Source organism: Myotis davidii, unplaced genomic scaffold (genome assembly GCF_000327345.1).
Source record: "Myotis davidii unplaced genomic scaffold, ASM32734v1 scaffold524, whole genome shotgun sequence".
Taxonomy (NCBI): domain Eukaryota; kingdom Metazoa; phylum Chordata; class Mammalia; order Chiroptera; family Vespertilionidae; genus Myotis; species Myotis davidii.
In genome coordinates, this window is record NW_006299263.1 from 1,257,543 (window position 1) to 1,264,524 (window position 6,982).

Below are 6,982 nucleotides of genomic sequence, written 5' to 3' on the forward strand. Positions count from 1 at the left end.
GTCTCCTCATTCACCCCCAACCCCAGGGAGTGGGCCTAAGCCAGCAGGTGGTCATCCCCCGAGGGGTCCCAGACTGCGAGAGGGCACAGGCTGGGCTGAGGGACCCCGTCCCCCCTAGTGCACAAATTTTTGTGCACCGGGCCTCTAGTCCTATATAATAAAAGACTAATATGCAAATTGACCAAATGGCAGAACGACCGATCACTATGACATACACTGACCACCAAGGGGCAAACGCTCAACACAGGAGCTACCCCCTGGTGGTAAGTGCACTCTCACAGGGGGAGCACCTCTCAGCCAGAAGCCAGGCTCACAGCTGGTGCGCACAGCGGCGGTGGCAGGAGCCTCTACCACCTCTGCAGCGCTAAGGATGTCCGACTGATGGCTTAGGCCCCCGAGGGCTCCCAGACTGCGAGGGAGTGCAGGCCAGGTTGAGGGACCCCCGCCCCACAAATGTGCAAATTTCATACACCAGGCCTCTAGTTTTAAATAAAATGCTATAGTGAAAGTCCCATCAAATGCTACTGGTTGGTTGAATTAAATTATATGGCTATAAGATTCTAAGTATGACATTTTTTTCCATGAAAAACTTCTTGCTCACCAGGCTGGTGTGGTTCAGTGGTTGAGCATCAACCTATGAACCAGGAGGTCACAGTCCATTTCCGGTCAGGGCATTGCCCAGGTTGCCAGCTCAATCCCCTGTGTGGGGCATGTAGCCATTCAATGATTCTCTCTCATCGCTGATGTTTCTCTCTCTCTCTCCCTCTCTGAAATCAATAAAAATATTTTTTTTAAAAAAACTTCTTGCTCTATATGGCTTAGAAAGCAAAACAGTAATTAAATAGCAGTAACAAATTTAGGCCTTAATCTGAATTTTAAATTTCTTTTAAATTTAAAAAAATACCACCAAAGTCCAAAAGATAAGCATCTTCCTTTGTTTGGAACAATACTTAAATTAAAAAGATAAGGGTTAGCTGCTATTCATTGCCTTTACAAAAATAGCACTGAAGTACACCCATGTTCATAGCATCATTATTCACAATAGCCAAAAGGTGGAAGCATTGATGAATAAACGAATAAACAAAATGTGATATACATTTAACAGAATATATTGAACCTTAACAAGGAACAAAATTCTGCTAAAACATGAACAAACCTTGAAGCCATTATACTAAGTGCAACAAGCAGTTACAAAAGGACGAATATTGTACGATTCCACTTATATGAGGTGCCTAGAGTAGTCAAATCCATAGAGATAGAAAGCTGGATGGCAGTTGCCAAGGGGTGACCTGAGGGGGCAATGGGGAGTTAATGATTCATGAGTATAGGGTTTTAGTTTTCACAAGATAAAAAATGTTCGAAAGATGAAAAGTGGTAATGATTACACAACAATGTATATGTACTTAATGTCACTGAACTGTACACTTAAAAATGGTTTAAGGCCCTGACCAGTTTTGCCAGTGGTTAGAATGTCGGCCCAAGTCCCAAGGGTCACAGGTTCAATTCCCAGTCAAGTAACCCAGCCCCAGCAGGAGGTGCGTGCAGGAGGCAGCCAATGGAGGTCTCTCTCTCTCTCTCTCTCTCTCTCGCTCCCTCCCTCTCTCTCTCTCCCTGCTCCCTCCCTCTCACTCTCTCTAGAAATCAATGGAAAAAATATGCTCTGGTGAAGATTTTAAAAAATGGTTTATGGTGGTAAATTTTATGCTATGGGTACTTTACCACAATAAAAAAATTAGCACCAAATATTCATCGTTATTATAGTAACACATTCCTAGGGAAACCTAAAATAATAAAATTGGGACTTAATTAGCAGTATGTCTGGAAACCAATAAAAAACCAGAGTGATCTTAATGTTAAGTAGTACTCTAAGTTTATGTTATGGCTAATCAAATTTTATTTATAGTACTCAAACCATGAATGCTTTGATGTATCCACGTGTCCTTAAAAGAAAGAAAGAAAACTTTACTTCACTGATGTTAAAGATCCCACATTATTTCCCAAACAGGATCCCTTTCTAGGTCAAGTTCCTTAACTTGAATATTAAAATACATACAGCTGACAATTCAGCTTATTCAGCCAGCAAATTAGTCACCTTGCAAAGTGAACCATAATTTGAAACAAGTCTTTCTTCAATGCATAAATCAGCTATGGCTCATTCCCCAATGACATCATAGTAAAAGATGGGCAGGACCTGGGAGACTCCCTTTACATAACTCATGTTTCATCTGAGACCTGCATCATTCTCAGTGTGGACAAAATAATTCTGTGTTGCCTATTTAGTGCTCTGCTTTTCTAATTCTCCAGAAAATTAGTAATTATTTTCAAAATAAACCTACTACTCAGAAATATAAATGTACCTCCTTTTCCTTCCAGTTACGTTCTTAAAAAGCTAACTATAACTTACTTTTAAATTCATGATTTTTAAAAGAGAATAACTTATTTATAAGACTCACATTTTAATTAAATTGCAAATCTTGCATGCTATACGGTTCTATTTCCAACTAATTTGTGTCATATTCCTAATACTTTTACATGTCTATGCATGCTCATATAAACAAAACATTCATTGTTAATATTTCATGTATAAAGGACTTGTTTTCCCAAGTGGAATATAATATTATTATTGGCAGCATAAGGAATATGACTTATACTTCTTTAATACACTTATAGGCTGCTTGGGACCCCCTTAAGGCCCAATGACCTAGGGAGAAACAAAATTACCTGACGCCCATACATAAAAAGCAAACTGATGTTTTGCTTTCCAGTAAGATATATATAAAATATCCTAATAATCTACTTTTATATTTTTACCAGTGAACATAAAAAATCTATTCAATAAATAAAAATATAACTAAGCTCTAACATGGCTAAAGAAAAGGCTGAGGAATAAAGAAAGATCTGAGACATGATGGCTGGTATGGGGAATAGAATTTATAGTATAAAAATAATTAAAATAATCTATGTGGCCCAAAATATAAAATGTATATATTCAAGAAACTAATCAGCTTCAAAAGGCTATAAAATAGGTATTTAAAAACTTATAAGGCAAAACCAGGATAGGCTAAACAATCTTGAAAAAGCAGAACAAAACAGAAAGACTACACTCACTAATTTCAAACTCACTACAAAGCTACAGTAATCAAAACAGTATGGTATTAACATAAGAATAGACATATAAGTTATTAAATAGAACTGAGAATCCAGAAATATACAGTCAAATTTATGGTCAACTGATTTTCAACAAGGGTACCAAGACAATCCAATGGGAAAAGTATAGTCTTTTCAACAAATGGTGCTGGGACAACTGAATATGCACATTTATAGAATAAAATCAGACCTCTATCTCACACCACATTGAAAAATTAACTTCAAGTGGATCAAAGAACTAAATGTAAGAGCTAAAATTATAGAACCCTTAGAAGAAAATATAGGCATAAATCCATGTGACCCTGGGTTAAGTAATGATTTCTTAGATACAACATCAAAAGCATAAGCAACAGTATGCATGCATATTAGCATACCCAATGGACACAGACACTGGGGCAGTGGGGGTTTGACCAGGGTGGGAATGGCTAGGGGGGGAGGGGTTAATCAGGGAGGAAAGGAGACATATGCAAAACTTTAGACAATAAAAAAAAAAGCATAGCCCTAGCCGGTTTGGCTCAGTGGTTAAAGCATTGGCCTGTGGACCAAAGGGTCACAGGTTCGATTCCGGTAAGGGCATGTACCTCAGTTGCAGGCTCCTCCCTGGCCCAGGCCCTGGTCAGGGTGCATGCAGGAGGCAACCAATTGATGTGTTTCTCTCACATCAATGTTTCTCTCTATCTTTCCCTCTCTCTTCCACTCTCTCTAAAAATCAATGGAAAAATATCCTCAGGTGAGGATTAAAAATAAATTAATAATAATAAAAAATCATTTTAAAAAAGCATAAGCAACAGAAGAAAAAATAGATAAACTGGATTGGACCACATCAAAATGAAAAACTCTGTGCTTCAAAGGACACCATTAAGAGAATGAAAAGGCAACCCACAAAAATCGAGAAAACATTTGCAAATCATATATCTGATAAGGGACTGGTATCTAGAATGTATAAAAAGGTCTTACAGCTCAATAATAAAGAGACAATTTTAAAAATAGGGTTTGAATAGAGATCTCTCCAAATATATGCATATGACTAGTAAACACATTAACCTGTGCTCAGTATCATTATACATTGAGGAAATACAAATCAAAACCCCAGTGAGATACCACTTCATGCCCACTAGGAAGGCAATAATCAAAAAGAGAGACAAGAACAAGTGTTGGTATGGACATGGAAAAATGAAACCTCACACCTTTTAGGGGATTGCAAAATGGTGCAGTCACTTTGGAAAATAATTTAATAGTTCCTTAAAAGTTAGAGTTACTATATGACCCAGCAATTCCACTTCTATGAATATAATTACCCAAGAGAAATGGAAATATGCACCTATAGAAAAACATACACACAAATGTTCATAGCAGTATTATTCATAACTATAGAGGCCAGGTGCACAAAATTCCTGCATGGGGGGTGAGGGGAGAAGGGTGCCTCAGCTCAGCCTGCGCCCTCTCGCAATCCGAGACCCATCGGGGAATGTCCATCTGCCGGTTTACGGGCCTAAACTGACAGTCGGACATTCCTCACAATCCGGGACGCTGCATGCACCAGTGACCATACTTTTCATACAGGTGAAAGGCATCTTGCTGTTCTATGGGCAGGTACAATTTTTTGCCCTGATTATAAAAAGTAGTAGATAACATGATCTTTCTGAGGCAGTAGTACCATTTTCCCTATATTATGGGTGGAAAAACTGAAGCAGAGAGAAGTTAAGTAGTTGGCTTTCTCACATAGTTATAAGTGTCAGAATCAGGGCTGACCACAAAATGTGCAAGCCAGAATCCATGCATGTCATCACTGCATCATCCTATTTTTTCAGTGTTAGAGTAGCCTTGCCAGGTTTTAATTTTTAAATCTAAGAGACTGTTCCCAATATATAGAGTAGGGTCCCTAGGCCAGGCCGACGATCAGGACCGATCTGTGGGGCAACTGGTGGGGCAATCGGGGGGGGCGCTAGCAGCTGCTGCCTTGCCTTGGCTGGCCAGGCTCTGCCCGCTCGCCAGCCCTGCCCCTGCCGACTGGTCATTCCACAGGTCGTTCTGCTGTTCAGTCAATTTGCATATTAGTGTTTTATATAGATAGAAAACCAAAAAGTGGAAACAAGGTAAATGCCCATTAACCAATGAATGGGCAAACAAAATACAACATATTCACATCACAAAATATTATTCAGCTTTAAAAAGGAATGAAGTATTGGCCTTGGACAAGTAGCTCAGTTGATTAGAGCATCAACCAGATATCAAAAGGCTGCGAGTTTGATCCCCAGTCAGGGCACATGCAAAAATAAGCCCTAAATACAATATGCCAAGTAAAAACAATCTGATATAAAAGTCCACATATTGTATTATTTCATTCATATAAAATGTCCAGAATAGGCAAATCCATAGAGACCAGAAGTAGATTAGTGGTTGCCAGGGGCTGGGAAGAGGGGGAGGGTGCTGGAGTGGGGAGTGGGTGAAGAGTGACAGCTAATGGGAGAGAGTTTCTCTTTGGGATGGTGAAAATGTTCTGGAACTGGATAGTGGTGATGGTTGCACAACTCTGCAAATACACTAAAAGCCACTGAATTGTACACTTTTGATATATGAATTATATCTTTTTTAAAAACTTAGAAGGAATGACCCCACTGCACTCAATAGTTATAAAATATGGTTAGAATCCTTTAGTCATATTTCTAAATACTCACTATTCTAAAGATCTCAGCCAACTCAATTCTTCTTACTCTTAATTAATAACCTCACATTCTACCTCATCAAGAAAATTAAGCACTCCAGGGCTTTCCCTTTATATAATTATCCTCTTCCTCTCATATTTCAAAAATTCCCCTCTCTATTACCTCTTTCTGTCTATAACAAAGCTTAAACATCTCCCAACCTTAAAAAAAAAAAAAACTGTTCCTAACTACATCTCTGGATACCACTCTTCATCCTTCCCTTTTACATGGACTTTGTGAAAGAACATCCATGTAACTCACTGCCTCCACATTGGCACACCCACTTATTTCTCAGCTCACTACCAACACGCCGACTCATTCATTCATTCAGTCAAAATTATTCTCCTTAAAATTACCACTGACTGCCATCAAGCCAAATCCACTGAAGACAACTTAGTATCATCATGCATGCCACTCCTGTGATATCTGACTACTGACCTTTTTGGGATACATTCCCCCCTGGCTTCCACATTACTTTCACCTGCTTCTCCTTATGTCTTCCTTCTTGGCCTGTGTCCTCCTTCCAAATAAAGAACATGCCTTAATTTGGTATTCTATCTTCTAAATATAATAATGACTCCCAAATCTACATGTATCTCCGGTCCCTTTGTTTCAGACTCATATATACAACAGTCTTCTAAATTCATTCACTTGGCTGCACTTCAGACACCTAAAAATCAACAAGTCTATTATATTCATAGTTATAGGTACAGTACATGCACATGACACAGACTAAATATTGTTGAGTGTCTTAGAACTCGTCATATCCCATACTTCCACCGTAAAACCTGCTTTACTTATACTTCTGATCCCAGTTGATGACACCAGCACTTATTCAATTAATCATCTTAATCAGAAGTTAGTCTTCCTATATTTCCTAAATTTCTTTCAAATCGCCTTGACACATTCTTTCTGGATAAATCTAGAATGCAAGGCCATAAAAGCTCTTTACCCAGCCCATCTCCCAGAAATGTATTTGCAGCCCACCACCTTGAGGGACTAGTTCTTCCCTCAGGACAAAGAGTAGGCTTGCTCACCACTTTAAAGCAACAGATTCCCCAAGCTCAGTGTTCCTCAAATGCAACAAAAAACCCACTAGACTCCTCCTCATCACCCTTGTGAGATTTGCA